We start from the raw sequence: 18,642 nt of genomic DNA, 5'->3' as shown, positions 1-18,642 counted from the left end.
ACAAAATAAACTTCTGTGCAGGGGAGTTGGGGGGGGGGGATGGGAGGCAGGGTGGAAGCAGAGCAGCATACTAGCCCCTGCACTGGTAATCAACAAACAAAAAAATCCCAAGCACCGTTATCCCTTTTAAAGGCTTTCTTCTGCCAGCATGGAATAGGAAGCCTATCGACCAATAAATTCAAAGGTTTGCCTCAACCAATGAGCAGAAGGTGAGGTCTTTAAATAGGAGGCTAAGAAACACAGTGTATTTTGGTCTCGGGGCTGAGGATAGGAGTTTGTTGAGGAAGCTGGAGAGCACAACAACAGCGGACCCCCTTGAGCCCAGAAGTGGGGGAGAGCTTCAGTGAGGAAGAGAAGAGCCCATGAACCCAAAAAAGAGGGGTGTACTTCAGTGTGCAGGAGAAGAGCCCCTTGTGCCCCAGAAAAGGGATTCACTCCAGTGAGGGGGAAACAAGCCCTTAAAACCTAAGAGGAGAGGTGCACTCCAGTGGAATGGTAAAAGCCCTTTGAACCGCAGAAGAGGGGTGTACTCCAGTGGAATGGTAAACGCACTTTGAACTGCAGAAGAGAGGTGCACTCAAGTGGAAGGGGAACAAGCCCTTTGAACCGCAGAAGAGGGGTGTACCCAGTGGAAAGGTAAAATCCCTTTGAACCACAGAAGAGGGATGTACTCCAGTGGAATGGTAAAAGCCCTTTGAAAAGCAGAAGAGGGATGCACTCCAGTGGAATGGTAAAACCCCTTTGAATCGCAGCAGAGTATAGAGGAGGAGCCAAGTCCCCCTACTCCACCTGCCCGGCCTACATTACCTGAAACGTATTAACCAAAATATGTGACGTATACTGCACAGGTAAATCAGCAAAGAGAAGAGCATGGGCTCTGTGCAGTACCCATAAGAATACATATACCTAAGAGAATATGGGAGGTAAAGTACCGATTGTGGAAACCGTACCTGTATCCAAGAAAATATGATGGCCATTTGAACGAGATTCCTGAAAAAGCAAAGAAACTGAATGACCAGGATGAGTGGTGACGTTTTACAAAGCTGAATTGACACCTAGATAGAAAGATAACCAGCCCAGAGAGACAGACGATTTATAAAGAAGAAAGAAGAACCAAGGATAAGTGACATCTTGGGATCAAGATGAAGAGACTTATGCCATAAACTTGATACAGATATTTAGTTAGTTTAAACGTGTACAGATGCAATGAAACGCAAACAGCAAAGCAATCATGAAGCTAGAGACATGCTTAAATAGTTAGATCGCGGCAAGTGGCAACATCTAAATATATGCCCCATAGATACATATGGACAAGTAAAGGGTGAATGTTTCCACTACGCATAAAGCAGTACTGAACAATGAGGAAGGCCTCAGTCTAGGGTCGCCGTTGAAAAAAGCCATTGAATTTAACAGAATAAAAGTGCAGCTAAGGAGTTCACTGAGCCAAGAAAGCCAAGGTCTTATCAAACTGGAGTTGGCTGCCATTAGATACAATTAATGTGAAAGAATGGAAGCTCCTGTTCAGAGAGGTCAAGTGAAAACAAAAGACGTCAGAGGACTATTGAAGGATAAAATCAAATACACAAAAAGGCTCAATTCATGGTGTCCAGTCACGTGATGGAAGAAAGTTGGATGAGCGAGAAGATTACACCTGTGCACGGAAGCCGGATAGTACCCATACTCCTTAAAAATTCTCAGGTACAGACTCAAGGCCAACTTCAAAGTACTAATTGACACTGGACCATCGAGGTGATGATGGATCACATTTTTAATTGGTTGGAAGCTGGTATGAAGACAAGCTCACTCGCACCTGGTTGTTCGGTCTGCGTGCTGCTAACGTGGGTGGAAAATTACTGACGGGGTTAGGAGCCAACCAATTGTAGGGGACCTCGTAGTTGGGGGTCCTATAGTTTGTGTAGCCAATGGGACATTGTACATTTAGTAACATTCATAGTGCACATTTTGAAGGAAGGGCATGGTTGCCCCACCTGATGTTAACTATCCTATTACCTCTCTCCGTTACTCCATACAGATATACAACCTATGCTTAGTTATTCACTTAGAACCAATCCCGCTTCCTGATAAGTTTCTGTAGTTTGCCACGTAGGATGACGTTGGTAATGATGCAGGTCAACACATCAGCTATGACCAATTATGGGTATAAGAACCCAACTTTTTTATGCAGTAGTTAGATTCAGAGTATCGAGCGATTGATGATGTTCGTTGTACTCCCTGTTTTAAATACTTGCATTAAAACAGACAAACTTATGCCAAACTATTTGTGTCATCTTGATTATTGATGTTTGATTAAAATCTGCATCCCCATCTATCTCAAGGGTACCATTAGTCATCTTAAAGGGCTGGAAGCCTCCAGTTCACTTGGTAGCAGAGGATGGTTAGATAAGATATTATCGGCCGTCGCCATAAGTAATTTTAGAGTCTCTGCAATATAGCATGACCTTTGCCATTCAGCTGACAGGACATGAAGCTTCCCGTAGATAGTGGTTAGAATAGGAAAAATCCTTGCAAGGAAAGGTTTTGATGGGACCCCTATTTTCAGATAGAATCCCCTCCGACATCTGCGAGAAGCGGATTGGAAAGCGGCTCGAAGAGACGGTAATGAAGGCGGTGATCCTGAGAATCCAAAGAGAAACATGTGAACGGTGAGTGAAAGACCAAAAAGTATGGCAAAGGGATGCTAGTAAATAACGGAGAGTAACAGAGAGAAGCGGGATAAAATATTATGCAAGAGTAAGAGTGTAATATATATGTGTACTGGAAACAAGATATGTATTGACTTAAGAGTGGCCAAGTAATATATGAGGAAGAATAGGCATGAGTGTAGCCACGCTATGAGGATACGCCCTGTTCCTAGACTTTAAAGAGTGCTAGCAGAAGCTTTTAATTCAGAGCCCCTTTACGTGGGACATATAGGAGATGAGATTGGTTAAAGACTTTCTTAAAAGAATTAGCTTAAGTTCCAATCGGAGCAGATCTAGAGGGTAAGACAAGTCTTAGAAGAAGATTGTGAGTAGTACGTACATGTGGCCGGTCAAGTCTGTCTGTTTTGTTTTATGTGGTTGTAAGGTGTGATGATGTCAGAGTAGAAAAAATAAATATTTAAAGTGATAGAAAAATGTGAAGTTGAGATGCGAAAATGTAAGATTAAACTTTGATGGTTGTTTCATAGCAAGATTAAAGTAAAGAAATGCACTGTGACGGGATTGGAGCTTGCAATGGTTGGTGCTCGCTCATAAGTGTATCTTGATTGAGACGTAAAAATGAAAACTGTAACTAAAGCATAAACGAGTGGTAGCAAAGAGAAAAGTAAAGTCTAAGAAATGGAATTAGTTACACCATTAGTGCATATTTGCAAACAGCTACCAAAGCATGCGCTTAAACTTAAACAATACAGTGCAGAATGGGTTAAAGGGATGACAGATAAAATGTTCATGCCATGGCCACAAGGAGGGTCATTATCAAGAGCAGTTCTGCAGCATATGATGACATATTTGCATGCTGCGTACACAGGAAAAAAGTTAGAAAAGCGCCTAGCGAGTCTAGAGCTTTGGAAAATGTATGAACTCGAGAAGGAGGAGGAGCCTCCTTTAGATTGGATACTCAATATATGCAAAGAGGGAGGTGAAGAGCCCCGTCTGAAATGAACAATGAGATTAAGAAAGATAAAGGGTTATACCCTTTAAGAGAACTTAAAGCAGAGACGGAATATAGCAATCCGTCATATGAGTCACCTACGCGAAGTAGTGACGGGGGTCCAGAGAAAGACACTGAGAAAGATATGACCTCCAAAGTCTCTAGGGACAGGGATAGACACGATAAGGAGAGAAGCGATCGAGCAAGCACATCTCTAGACATAAGGAGAGAAATAAAGAGATGGAAAGGAGATAAGGATCAAACTGATGAGATAGCGCTCTTACAGAACCAATGGTTGGGAGGTCAGATTTTACTTAAACTCAATGGTAAAAGCATCGAAGATATAAAACAAAGGGGAGATCAAGACAAACAAGAGAGAAAAGACAAAGAAAGGGAGGAATGATTGAAAGATGAAGGAGCGAAAAGAAAAGATAGACAAAGACGAGAACAGTTATATCAAGATGAGCAAGCTAAAAAACAAGAGAGAGCAGAAGAACAAAGAAAACATGATAATAAAAGAAGAACATCTGATGAACAGGAAAGGATAAGAGAGAAAAGAATACAGAGATGAAGGGATGAGGAAATAGAAAGGGCATATGAACGAAGGGATATGAAAAAGAAACAGGAAGATAGAGTAAGAGAAGAAGCAAGAAAGCGCAGAGAAGTCGATGATGACATGGAACGTAAAAGAAAAGAGAGAGCACGAGATCTCGAGTATTTGGAAAGGGAAGTAAGAAATCCAAATCCACGAGTAGCATGGGAAGACGGAGAGGAATTATTTCCTGAATCCAAGTCATTACCAGGTACGTCTAGAGTAAATCTAGAAGACGAGTTTGACTCATAAAGCATTGGGGAAACGATTGATAAGGTATACCATTAAATGCAAGCCCAGAAAGAATCACAAGGGAAAGGAAAAAATGAGCGTCTCGAGAGCACTCAGTCGTATGACACAGAGGAAGCCTCCTGTAGTACGAGACATGAAGAGCTGTCTTTAGACAGACTGACATTAAATAGAGATGATGATGAGATCAGTTGCACGAGTTGGGCACAAGAAGTATCAGATGAAGAAAGGGAAACCTTCCCGAGTGAAAAGAGAAGTGATATATGTGGTCCAGAGGGATGGTCACCTATGGATAAAGGAGTAAGATGGTCAGATTCAGAAATACCTATGTCTAAAGCATCAGAGCAACTGACACAGTCAAATTGACATTAGGGGCAACACCATGGTCATAGGGGGAGTCCCCGCCTTATGTAAGCAGGCTAAGATCGCTGCCGGGTAGACGGTGAAGTGGGAATATTACTCCAGCTGTAGATAGACAAATGATGAGAGATGAAAATGAGTTTGGAGTGTCACAGATCCCCTTGTTGGAAAAGGGAGGGGCCAGGCCACAATATATACCATGGCCCCTGATGGACAGAGAACATTTAAAATGTAAACTCCCAAATTTAACTTCTGACATTGGAAAATGGATACATGAGTTAGAATAACTGATGATAGGGAATACATTAGCTATAGGGGATATTAAAGGTCTTCTAATCACCATACTTGGCAAGAGAGCTGATGACGTATGGACACGGGCAGGTTACCCTGGTGAGACTACTGTCAACACCGTGCACGATGGAGCACCATTTAACAATTGTAGAGCAGCAATTTGGAAAGCGCTTCGAATGCTATATCCGGACACGTCTGATGTGGGAGCTATAATAATGAGAAAAATGAAGGAAGGAGAGGACCTGTTGCTTTACATTCAAAGTTTTCAAGATGCATGGGCGCTTGAAACACGTGAGGCTTGAGGGGAGTCTATACCTGTATTTTATCATATATTATGCCAACGGCTGCCAGAGCAGGTACAGAAACAGCTCAAGAAATTAGTGGGGATTGAAGCCAAACTGTGGTCGGAAATCCAGTTAACCATTGCACATTATTGCAGACTCCTGCAGGAAAAGAAATGCAAAAAGGACAAAGCACGAAAAGGTGAAGAAGCAAAATTAGTTCAGAAAAAGCTATCCAAGTATGCCATTGAAGGGGCGATGTTAACTAATGTAGGCGAATCAAATTTGCAGCAGGCAGTGCACATGCCACAAGTAAATAACCAAAGACAGTTTGATCAGACAAATAATGGATATGCTCCACGAGAAAGGGGATATCGAGGGAGAGGTTGGCAAGGTAATCAAGGGTATTGGCAGAATAATCAGGCAGGGTTCCAGAATATGCAAAATGCTAATCAGAACATATATGGAACATAGTTTGTATGTGTAGAAGCCAAGGGATGGTACAGAATGATCAATTTTCAAGACAGGGACTGCCAAATCCACCTGCAGGGCAGAAATGGATTTGCGCAAGATCAAACAGTGCAGCAGAAAGGGCAGAGAGTACAGCAAGGCTTGCAGTCACAGCAAGTAACAGGTAATCAACCGCAAGGACAATCGCAGCAATCTCCTATGCAACTTCAGCAAAACACGAACACAGAACCGTCTATGATGCGTAGAATAGGAGGTGCTACTGTTGATGGAGGAAATCCATTCACAGGTGATGGAGTGAGATTGTACCCTAAATAGGACAGCTCACTGGGAGCCCTGATGTGTTCAGTCCTATCTATTATGCCAAATCCTCATGAGGAGCTAAGGGTAGACGTAATTATAGGCAGCAAAGCTTTTTACTTCTTAGTGGACATGGGTGCAACACGCTCATGCATACGTGAGAGCACATTTTCATTGTCTGGCGATGCGATGAATACTCAGGGCTTTACAAGAGCAACGAGTCGTGTTCCTTTTACAAAAGAATTACCAGTCTCCATAGGAGAATGCGATATGACAGTGCCAATGCTTTATTCGAGGCAAACACCTGTCAACATATCAGGACGAGATTTAATGACGAAAATGAATATGACCATTTAGTTTACAGGCGATGGCATAGTGTGCTCAACACGGGAATGCACTATTTAAACATGTGCAAAATGATCAGAGCATATGGAGGGCAAGTAGCACCTAGAACGATACAGATGGAACCCAACGTGTTCCATTATGGGATTCCTTGTTTTGTTAACATGGCTGCCAGGTCTAGTAGGCAGAACCATGAGCAGAGGCGTTGCTAGGGGGGGCTAAAGGGGCTATAGCCCCTGGTCTTTTGGTTGTAGCCCCGGATATCCAAAAGGCTAGCTAGCCCCCAGTCCCGACAGTTCCGACATTAGCTTAGCCCCGGGTCTTTTCCAGACCTAGCAACACCCCTGACCATGATAATACCAGATGAGTTTATATTTAGACCTCAGATACCCATTGACGAAGAGGAGGGGTGAATGTTCCCCTTAGACATAGAAGCAGCTATAGTCTAAGGAAATATGGCTTTGCGTGAAGCAACTGAGGATAAACGTAGACGATGGAGCACAATAATTGCCATTGAGGAAGGTTGCAGAGTGACTGACATCACTAATGAGGACTTGTTTGGAGATGACACATATGACAATTTTGTGATATTTGACATGTGCATTACTTATTGGGTCAAGGCAATTAAGAGAGAAGTCCCGCACGGAATGATGCTAGCAAAGAAGCGTCCTGAATATTTTGATGAAGATATGGTGAAAGTGCCTATTTCATTATGGACTACTGGCCCCTATGACGTAGGCCTACTGAAAGGAATTGGAGAAGTGAACATTAAATTGAAACCAGGAGCAATTTTACCTTGAGCACGACAATATCCCATGTCCAGAGAGGCAGATGAAGGCATTTTTAAGACAATTTCCGCCATGATGGACCAAGGTATCTTAGTGGCGTCAGAGTCACCATGTACTACGTCAGTTTATCCTATTAAAAATCAAAGGGGGGGGTCTTGGAGACTAATAAAAGATATTAGGCTGATAAACAAAATTGTAGCTGCTGAGTTCCCTCTAGTGCCTAACACGTCTACAATTTTATGTAATATACCTGTTGATGCACGATATTTCACAGTGATTGACTTGAAAAATGCGTTTTTCTCAGTCCCATTGCGCAAAAACTCACAAGCTTGGACATCATTTACCTTTAGACAAGTGTGATTAAAAAGCACAAGGCTGCCCCAGGGTTACTGTGAGTCCCCACCAATATTTAACAGAGTCCTCCAGATGGACTTGAGCAATATTGCTTTAAAGAGTGGTGTGCTGCAATACGTAGGTGACATTTTAGTTTGCAGCACCACAGAGTAAGAGTGCAGACACGATGATGCAATTCTGTTCAGCTGATGATTATACTTGCTGACAAAGGTTACAAAGTTGACAAGGAAAAGTTACAATATTGTCAACAAGAAGTGTTGTATATAGGCCAATTGATTTAATATGAGGGAAAGAAGGTCACCCTGAAAGAGCTGAGGCCATTTTTAAAACAGCCAAGCCACACACGATAAAACATATGCAGAGTGTTCTAGGATTATGTAATTATGTCAGAGCATGGGTCTTTGACTACAGCTCATATACGAGGCCCATTTTACAGCCTTTGAAGACAGCACAGGCAATGCAAGACAAAATTCTGTGGACTGAGGCAATGAAAGAAGGGTTTAATGAATTGAAAAAAGCAATCTGCACAGCCCCAGTTCTACGGATCCCCAATTATGCAGAGGAATTATTTTTATCCTTGCATACAGATGGTACTTTTATGACAGCAGTAGTCACACAGAGAACCACTTTGGGGTACAAGCCCCTTGCAAATTAGAGTGGAGTTTTGGACCCAGTAATGAGAGGTCACTTTCCATGTGAACAAAGTTTGGCAGCCACCATGTTCGCCATAGAAAATGCTACAAGCATAGTGATGGGATGCTCCATGACGTTAATTGTTGAACATGCATTGTTTGCTATTTTAGAAAAACCGAAAGGCACGTTGACTACTCAAAGGGCTTCTGCCTATGAGGTAATCATATAAACTCCAGCGATTAAAATAGTTTGATGTAAAATAGTGAATCCAGCTATGTTTATAGCTGAGCCAATTACGAAAGGAGAGTCTATACATGTTTGTGCAAACTATGAAGAATTTTGTGATGAGCTCCCTACAGTAAAAGGAAAATGCACTCGCAGGGGGAGAGATTGTCTTTATTGATGGTTCTTTGAGAATCGATCAAAATGATGGGCAAAGATATACAGGCACTGCAGAAGTGAAACATGTGGCAAATGGAGAATTTTGAGTGCTTGTGAGTACTCGACTGCCATCTCATTATTCAGCACAAGCTGCAGAGTTATTGGCATTGATACTCGCAATTGAGAATCACGTAGACCAGGAAGTAACAGTGTATAGCAATTCCGCCTATGCGACGTCGTCATTACACGCAGGATTAGCATGCTGGAAAAGGAGGGGCTTCCTCCGAGCAGACGGCATGCCAGTGCAGGACACAGCCTTATTGGACAGGCTCACTAAGGCACAACAACTCCCAGTGGGCATAGCAGTCATTAAATACGTGGCTCGCATGAAAGGAACCGATTTTATCTCACGTGGAAATTAAGCAGCAGACGCTGAAGCCAAGTGCATATCAAATACAGATACGGGGATGATGAATATCGAAACCATTAATGTGAATGAAAGAATGACTGTGATGATGATTGTGGATGAGGGATATAATCATATGTCTAAAACACAGATAGTGGAGCTTCAAGGAGAGGCACCGCAAAAGGAAATGAACTTGTGGAAGCAAAGAGGGTGTTCTTTAAACCCATCGGAAGCATTGTGGCGACAAGGCAGCAGTGGTAAATCAGTGATGCCTATAGCCTTATTAAGGGTAGCACTAGAACAATTACACTACCCAGCACATACAACTAGGGAGAATCTTGCTGTAACTATTGCTGAGGATTGGGTCACCCCGAACCTAATAGATCATGTTGCATCTTGTTTGGTAAATTGTATTGTTTGCCAACAATTCACAGCTGGGCATACACTGCACATAGTGAGGGGAGTCATCCCAAGACCCAATGGCCCTTTTCAGCAATTGCATATCGACTATGTCAACATGATACAAGTTTGCATTGGATATAGATACCTATTAGTTGTAATATGTCCTTTCTTTAGATGGATAGAGGCAGGTCCATGCACGCACCCAGACGCTACCTGTGCAGCTAAGTTCTTAATGTGTGAAGTATTTCCCAGATGGGGAGTGTGTGAGATCAGATAATGGACCTCACTTTGTTAATACAGTTTTCGAGCAGATCACCTCGTTGATGGTATAAAACACAAGTTTTCTTTGGCTTATCATCTGCAAGGAAACGGATTCTGTGAAAAGCTCAATGGCCTGTTAAAAGAAAGAATAGCTAAGTTGAAGCTTACTTTGAAAAAAGGGTGGTTAAACAGCCTACCACTTGCATTGTATGCATTAAGGAACCAACCAGGTTCTGACCAGCATTTTATGCCACATGAAATTGTGATAGGAAGGTGAATGAGAATACCTTTAATGCCTCCATCCTGAGTTAGAAGTGATGCTCAGCCAACGTCAGAAATTTTAGGACTTGAATTGCAAAACTATTTGAAATGTTTAACATCTAGTTTTTCTGTGATTGCAGGACAGTTGCAAAGATGAGGATATAGGACAGTACAGAACACAGAAGGAGATGCTTCAACAACCCAAACTCCCGAATTTCTACATCCAAGAAACTACCCAGGACATAAGGTCCTAATTCTAATCCACACAAGGAAAAAGTGGGATGAGCCCTTTTTAACGCTCCTTTCTTTGTAGAGGATGTGACACCAGCTGCTGTCAAAATTCAGGGTAGGCAAGCTTTGATCTTGTTGAAAGATATCAAGATCTATTCTGGAGAGACCCTTCTGCATGCACCCTACCCCGAAGAAGCTACAAACATCAGGGAAGAACCACAGCACATGCAGACGAGATCTATGATGAAGAAGAAGGATGCATAACCCGATAAGTGGAAAGAAAGGAACCTACTAGTGGACTGTGGTTTAATTTGAACACTCCCTTTTTAGCTACCAATAAGAAGGTAAACGGACACATTCGAACACTCTGTGAATCTTAGTTGCAGAGTAAAAGAGGATCTGCATTCTTAAAAGCCACAGTAGCTTATTGACTTTGGACTGAGACATATTTAAGCCTTGATAAGAATAAGGATATGCCAAATTTATATTGTGGACACAGCCATTGGAAGAGGGTAAAGTACCCCGATTCTTTTTACACAGAGTTCTTGTTTGGTTCTACTCATGGTGTTACCCAGTGATGACCTTTCTAGGTTCATACTTACGTACCTTGAGTGGGTGTTACATTTTTATCCTATGTTGGTGGGGAGAACTTGCTGCATTCCAGCTTATATTCAAAATCCTGACAATGAAAAGCTCATAAGAAGATTGCTCATAATTATCGCTGAAGAATTTTTGAAGTTGCCTGAGTTCAGTGAGGAAAACTCAAATGCCCTTATCAACCGACGCAGCACATAGACTGGTCAGTGTGGTGTTCTTTCGTCTAATTGAAGAATACCCACATCTTGTTGGAAGACACACCGACTTGGTAACTTTCCTAAGAGATCCAAGAAATACTGTGAACTTGAAAGTGATCATGGAAGAAATTATCACCCAGTTGGCAATCTATTCTGAAAGAAATCACAGAGCTGTATAGAAACTTTTCTCCGAGGGACAGATCGAGGAATTGAATGAAGGACAAAACTCTTTGTTCATGCTGACAGGGAAGCAACATGTCAACTGGACTGAAGCAGATTTGAGGCATTGATCGGAGCTAATAAATGAAGCAAATTTCATAGATGCTCACAGAGGACATTTTTCTTTACGATAAAGGAACATTTGCATCCTGATTGGTGAAAAAACTGATTCAAGAGTGAAAGATAAATTCACTTCTTAAGGCATCCAGAAAGTAGACAATTGATCGAGGACGAATGCTGAATGAAGACAACAGCTTCCAAACACAGTCTAAAAATTCAGAGCCATTAAAGTTGTTTTCCTTCTTTAGCATCAAATGTTCGAGATGGGAAACCAAAGTAGCAATATTGTGGTGTTTCCACATGAGGACAGATGTACAAATTGTACCAGAAGAAGATGCTGCAAGTTTACTTACCGCTGCATCATCTACACATGTATTATATTCATACTCATACTGCTTTCACTGACAGTGAGAACTGCTTTTTATGTACGGGCACATGATGCCAAGACTCCTGTATATGTTTCTGAGCAGAAGGAAAAGGTGAGTGTGGCAACTGCAAGGAAACCTAGACCCTACATAGTCATTCCTGTGCCAAGAAAAAATGGGAAGATCCCTGAGCTTGAAATGGATGTTATCAGTAATCAATCACACACAGCACTTGTTTCGAACACTGCTTTCAAACGCCAGAGACAGGGTCGGCGGATCAGGCAAAGTAAGGGGTTGACAAAGGTGGGCCTACACAGATAATGCATGAAGACAGACCTGGTCTAGCAATGAAAGTCCCAAGCACAAGTTCCACAGAAAGATCACGTGCAGAGATTATAGCAGAATCTCTATGGCCATTTTTTAGCTATTGCCAGAAAAAGAAAGCTGGATAAAGAAAGACTTTCTGAACTGTCTTCTACGCAGGGAACTGGATGGATGATCCTGTAAATCGACCAGTCAGAAGAAGCTATACTGATGCATTGAAAGATGTAGTTATAGATAACTACATGAAGACTTTGAGAACCAAAAGAAGCACCTACGAAGATAATCATGAACTATATGATTATCTGGATAGCACAGCACACTTGGGAAATAACATATGGTACCAACACATGAAAGAAGTTGGAAGAAGACGTCAGATGAAGAATGCTTTGTATGTGCACTCCCGCCATACAGCATGGGAAAGTCGAAGATCTTCATAGCTATTGAAATAGATGTCCTAACTGCACACTGCATAGTGCACCTAGCTTTCTGTATTACAAGAGGCCAATTCCTGGGTCGAGCAGCCTCTCTCAAATGGGCAACTGAAGTAACAGATCCAAATGAAGATGACTATGTTCAACACATAAAGACAAGAAACAATGCCAAGACAAATAATATTGTAATCAGAAACCAGGAGTAAAAGGAACTGGAGTAAGAAGAGAACTAAATAAAAAACTGAAAGATCCAGGACACTCTGCAGAAGACATCCGTAGATGGAAAAACAGAGGCCAGATGCAGATTTGGGGAACTGTCCTACCACCAGAAGGATGGGAAGAAGGAGTAGTAATCTGCAGAGACTGGGTAATAATAGGATATCACCAACCAACAATTGAGAATTGCACAAATGTTGTGTAAACCATTATGGACAAAACGTGCTAAAATACTAACATGGGTCAAAGACAGAGGAGGACCCCTGCAGATAGTAGCATTGAATAGTCCTAATTTGTGCTTCAGGAACAATGGTATTAGAAAAATGGGGGGAAATCAGAACTGTGAATGAATGTTCGATGCACCAGGAATGAATATCGGAACAGCAGTAATTATGGATCATTATTGGGCGTGTGGATCCAAAGCCTATATCAGACTTGCAAAAGATTGGGGAGGAATCTGCACATTGGTGAATGTCATTGTTGCTGCATTGGTGATACCTAAAGGTGACCTGAACATTGATAGTTTTACAAAAGCAGATCCTCATCTAAGAAAGAAGAGATCTGTGGAACTGATAAATCGAATGAAGAGAGAGAATGACTTTTCAGCTAAATCAATAGAAGCCTTTGATGCTATACCATATGAACATAGACTGTTCAGCCAGACTTCTTCAGTGTTCACGTTGATCTTATGCCAAGGATCCAGGTTGGAGCAAATAACAAGTGGCTTCAGATCACCAGATGGGAACTGCTACAGACAATTAATACTACCATAAAGGGATTCAATGCAATCAGAGAAGAGCTGAGAGCTGTACGATTGATGACCCTCCAGAACCGATACGTCCTGGACATGATCACAGCGATTGATGGAGGTGTTTGTGCCAAAATTGGAGAATCATGCTGCACATTTATACCTTCTCATGATAGGAGAATGGAACATTGACAGAGGCCATAGACATGCCAACGAAGCTCCAGGGCCAGATGATAGACGAGGTCGAAGACATTGCTGATGGCAGCTGGTTTGGATCACTCTTCTCATGGGTTCCACAATGGATGGCAGATATGTTCAAGTTTTAAGAAGCTTTGTTATTATTAGTGATGCTTGGCTTCTGTGTGATCAAGATAATAATCTCACAAAGCAAGAAGACAGCAAAGAAAGCCATAGGGATGAAAATCATGATTGATGTTGAACCAGGATGGTAGCCTAAAGATCTGACTGATGAAGAAATCAGAAACTTCGTGAAGGCCAGTATCCATGCACCCGAGGGAACAAAGTTCCTGTATCCAAAGGACCATAAGAAGTATGTGAGAAGATGGATCTATTGCAGTCCAAGTGGACAGTGCATGCTCATGACATGGAACAAAGATGAGCATGTGAAATCAGCTGGATGCCTGATGGTATTTATAGAAATATGGATCCCTAAGAAGTATTTCTTCAGACCAGGATGTCTAGATACAGAAGATGATGTGAGACTGGTCGATAAATCGCCCAGAGGGGGGAGTGTAGAGGAGGAGCCAAGTACCCCGACTGTCACGAATCGTCTCAGCCTTCCCCAACTCCTCCTCACCTGTCTTCTCCTGTACTTCTTCCGTCTTTATTCCAGCCTTCTTCTTCTTAACCTTTTCTCCTTCGGCAGGTTTCTTCTCCTTGTTTTGTCGAAGGTATGGACGCGCTCCCTCGGTAGCCTCTGTGATCTGGCTGATAACAGACCAAGGGACTACCCGAGGAGCATGCCCTAAAGAATGGGGAAAAAAGCCTCCAGGCAGAAAAACCCCGATCAGTATTCAGGTGTCCGTGGAATACTGATGTCCGGCAATTACATGGAGATCTTGATTCCTGTAGTCGCAGAGCTCCGGACACGTAGTATGAATGTCCACACCTTGCTCCGCTGTCGTATCAGCTGAGTTGAGATTGAGGGGAGGTCTCGGTCCGTCGGAACACAGAAGAGGCGTTATGAACGGAACAACAGAAGAAAGGAAGTAGGAAAGAAAGAGGTAAGGAAAAGGACAGGAAAGTAAAAACAGTCGAAAACGCTCACAGCGAAAACACTAACGCTGAAGCGCCGGCTGAGTGAAAAAGACGGGAATAATACTTATATGGAAAACGCTGGGTAGAGCGCGTTGTGTAAGAAAGGACAGAAGATAAGACCCTAATCACCTTACCTGAACACCTGAAATCACCTCCAGTGTAGGGAAAGAAAAGGAGGGTAAGTAAAGTACTTGAACGCAAAGGCAATGTTGAAAAGCTAGACGCTGAGAGCGACTTGCTGGGCACGTAACGGAAACGATACAACGCTCAGAGCGTTGCTATGGGCCGCTAGTTATAGAATACGTCGGCCATGTTGGAATAAACTTGACCGATAAAATGGAACAGGCCGCCATCTTAGTAGTACCTCCAACGACTAGCAATTCTCCAGGGCTGGTGCATGACACCGACTCCACCTGCCCCACCTACATTACCTGAAACGTATGAACCAAAATATGTGACATATACTGAACAGGTAAACCAGCAAAGAGAAGAGCGTGGATTCTATGCAGTATCCATAAGAATACCTATACCTAAGAGAATATGGGAGGTAAAGTACTCATTGAGGAAACCATACTCGCATCCAAGACAATATGATGGCCATTTGAATGAGATTCCTGAAGAAGCAAATAAACTGAATGACCAGGATGAATAATGACGTCATACAAAGCTGAATCGACACCCAGATAGAAAGATAACCGGATTAGAGAGGCAGACGATTTATAAAGAACAAAGAAGTACTAAGCATAAGTGACATCTTGGGATCAAGATGAAGAGACTTATGCCATAAACGTGATAAAGATATTGAGTTATTTTAAATGTGTACAGATGCAATGAAACGCAAGCATCAAAGCAATCATGAAGCTAGCCACATGCTTAAATAGTTAGATTGCGACAAGCCCCAAAATATACATACATACCTCATAGATACATATGGACAAGTAAAGGATGAATGTTTCCACTACATATAAAGCAGTACCGAACAACGAGGAAGGCCTCAGTCTAATGTTGCAGCTGAGAAAAGTCATTGAATTTAATAGAATAAAAGTACAGCTAAGGAGTTCACTGAGCCAAGAAAGACACAGTCTTATCAAACTGGAGTTGGCTGACATTAGATACAATTAACGTGAAATAACAGAAGCTGCTGTTCCGAGAGGTCAAGTGAAAACAAAAGACATCAGAGGACTTTTGAAGAATAAAATCAAATACACAAAAAGGCTCAATTCATGGTGTCCAGTCACGTGATGGAAGAAAGTTGGATGAGTGAGAAGATCACATCTATGCACGGAAGCCGGATAGTACCCATACTCCTTACAAATTCTCAGAGAAAAGTACAGACTCAAGGCCAACTTCAAAATACAAATTGACACTGGTCCATCGAGGTGATGATGGATCACATTTTTAATTGGTGGGAAGCTGGTATCAAGACAAGCTCACCCGCACCTGGTTGTACGGTCTGTGTGCTACTCACTTAATTGGAAAATTATTGCCAGGGGTTTGTAGCCAACCAATTGTAGGGGATCTCGTAGTTGGGGGTCCTATAGTTTGTGTAGCCAATGGGACGTCATACATTTAGTGATGTTCATAGTGGCCATTTTGAAGGGAGGGCTTAGTTGCCCCACCTGATGTTAACTATCCTATTACCTCTCTCCATTACTCCATTCAGATATAGAACTTATGCTTAGTTATTCACTTAGAACCAATCCCGGTTCCCGATAAGTTTCTGTAGTTTGTCACGTAGGAGGACATTGGTAATGACACAGGCCAGCACGTCAGCTATGACCTATTATGATTATCAGAGCCCAACTTTTTTATGAAGTAGTTAGAGTCAGAGTATCGAGTGATTGCTGATGTTCGTTGTACTCCCTGTTTGAAATACTTGCATTAAAAAAGACAAACTTTTGCCAAACTATTTGTGTCATCTTGATTATTGATGTTTGATTAAAATCTGCATCCCCATCTATCTCATGTGTAGCGCTACTCATCTTAAAGGGCTGGAAGCCTCCAGTTCAAGAGGGGTGCACTCCAGTGGAATGGTAAAAACCCTTTGAACCGCAGAAGAGGGGTGCACTCCAGTGAAATGGTAAAAGCCCTTAGAACCTAAGAAGAGAGGTGCACTCCAGTACAAGGGGAAAAAGCCCATTGAGCCGCAGAAGAGGAGCGCACTCCAGTTGAATGGTAAAAGCCCTTTGAACCGCAAAGAGAGGTGTACCCCAGTGAGGAAGAGGTGATCCACGGAGCCCGGAAGAGGGATGGGCTGCAGTGAGAAAGAGGAGAGCCCATGAACCTGGAAGAGGGGGAGGCTGCAGTGAGGAAGAGGCGTGCCCGAGACAGCCGAATAGGGGTGTCCCCTGATGATAGGGAGGAGAGCCCCAAGAGCCCAGAAGAAGGGTATTCTACAGTGAAGAGAGAAAGAGAGAGTGGCTTGGATTCCCCAGGAGGGGGGATATCTAACAGAGTTGGAGAGACCCTTTGCCCTGGAAGTGGGGAATAAGTAACAGAGAGAAGGAGAGCCCCAAAAAGGGAGGACCTTTGGGACACTTTGAAAAGGAACGAAGACTGAGCTCTTGAAATCAATAAGCAGGAGACCTTGCTGTCTGGAAGTTTCGGTGTGCCTTTTATTTCGCTGTCCTTCAAATATCCTGCTGAATTCAAGGACTATGCTCCCCAAGAACGTTTATGGTACAGTCATCCTGAAAAAAATCCCATTCAGTAGTCTTTTGTTTTACTTTTGTTTACGGAAACCCTTTAATCTTCTTCTGGGGTCAGTGGTTGTGCATTCCCTCAGCCGCATGACAAATATTACCGGCACAGTGATCCATGATGAAAAGCAGCCAATGCAGAGATACGCTGGGACGCGCCACAGGTCCCTTCACTCAGGTGGTGCAGACGAGCGCAAGATGAAGACCTGGTAGTAGAGAGATAGAAGAACAGGTGGATATATCCCGGGACCGACTGAACTCTATGTGTTGGACTATCTCTGACAGCAATGATTGAACACTGTTCATTGAGACATCAGTAATGTTAACATGTTTATGCTTTGTGGTTCATCATGCCAAACTATAGTATATATTCGATGGACTTATGTTCACATTGTTCACCGATAGCCGTACTATTGAATATTCAGTGCTTTAAAACCCTTCAGAATTATTGCCTACTTATCACTGTCCATAATGTTTTTTTTTTGGTTTAAGAATCATGTGCCACGTTCAGGTGGCTGCTGTGTCCCGAGACTTTAAATATGGTGGTGGTGGTAAGGGTGGCTAGGAAAAAGGGCAGTAACATAAAATAGAGGCTTATGTGACCGTTTTTTCTGTGGTCCTCCCCAAGGCCTGTGAAGGCTTGGCAAGAAAGCATAGTTGTGGTTACTTTCAGAACCCGTAAAGGCTGTGCTGTGGTCATATTGCCTGGTCATTTTCCATTCCTCTGGTCTGAAGGCAAATAGGGGCCTTTCTTTGTTGCCAATGTGATTGATGGCAGCTGGTGTGATTCTGTCATCAGCTGCAGACCTCCATTTGTGCATGGGTATATTATGGTAGAACCATTTCATTTGATTGTTAGGGATACACGACCATATGTCTCGTGGATATTACACACAATCGTTAAGGTAAGCATGCATCACAATGGAGGTCCATGCAAGGGCTGAAGAATGGGTGTTATATGGTATACTAGTCTAGCTAGTAAGATCTGGGCCACTGAGAGTTCTTTCAAAGAATTCTTGGGAACAACTATATTTGTTTTACTATGGAATGAAATAGCATCAGGGAGACCTGATGTACTGTACGATGGTGCTCAGTATGGGAGACATTTTGAAGATCATGAGGAGCTCGTCAGTTGTCTCACCCGCTTACTGTGTTTTAATCGTGTCAGTTTTAAGCGCTGTCAATTTCACCTTTGGTGTTTTCACTGTGGCCGTTTTCGACTCATTTAAAACAAATTATATATATATATATATA

The sequence above is a fragment of the Ambystoma mexicanum genome, chromosome 11 (assembly GCF_040938575.1).
Source record: "Ambystoma mexicanum isolate Mex_15411 chromosome 11, UKY_AmexF1_1, whole genome shotgun sequence".
Classification (NCBI taxonomy): domain Eukaryota; kingdom Metazoa; phylum Chordata; class Amphibia; order Caudata; family Ambystomatidae; genus Ambystoma; species Ambystoma mexicanum.
Note: the sequence above shows the minus strand (reverse complement) of the source record.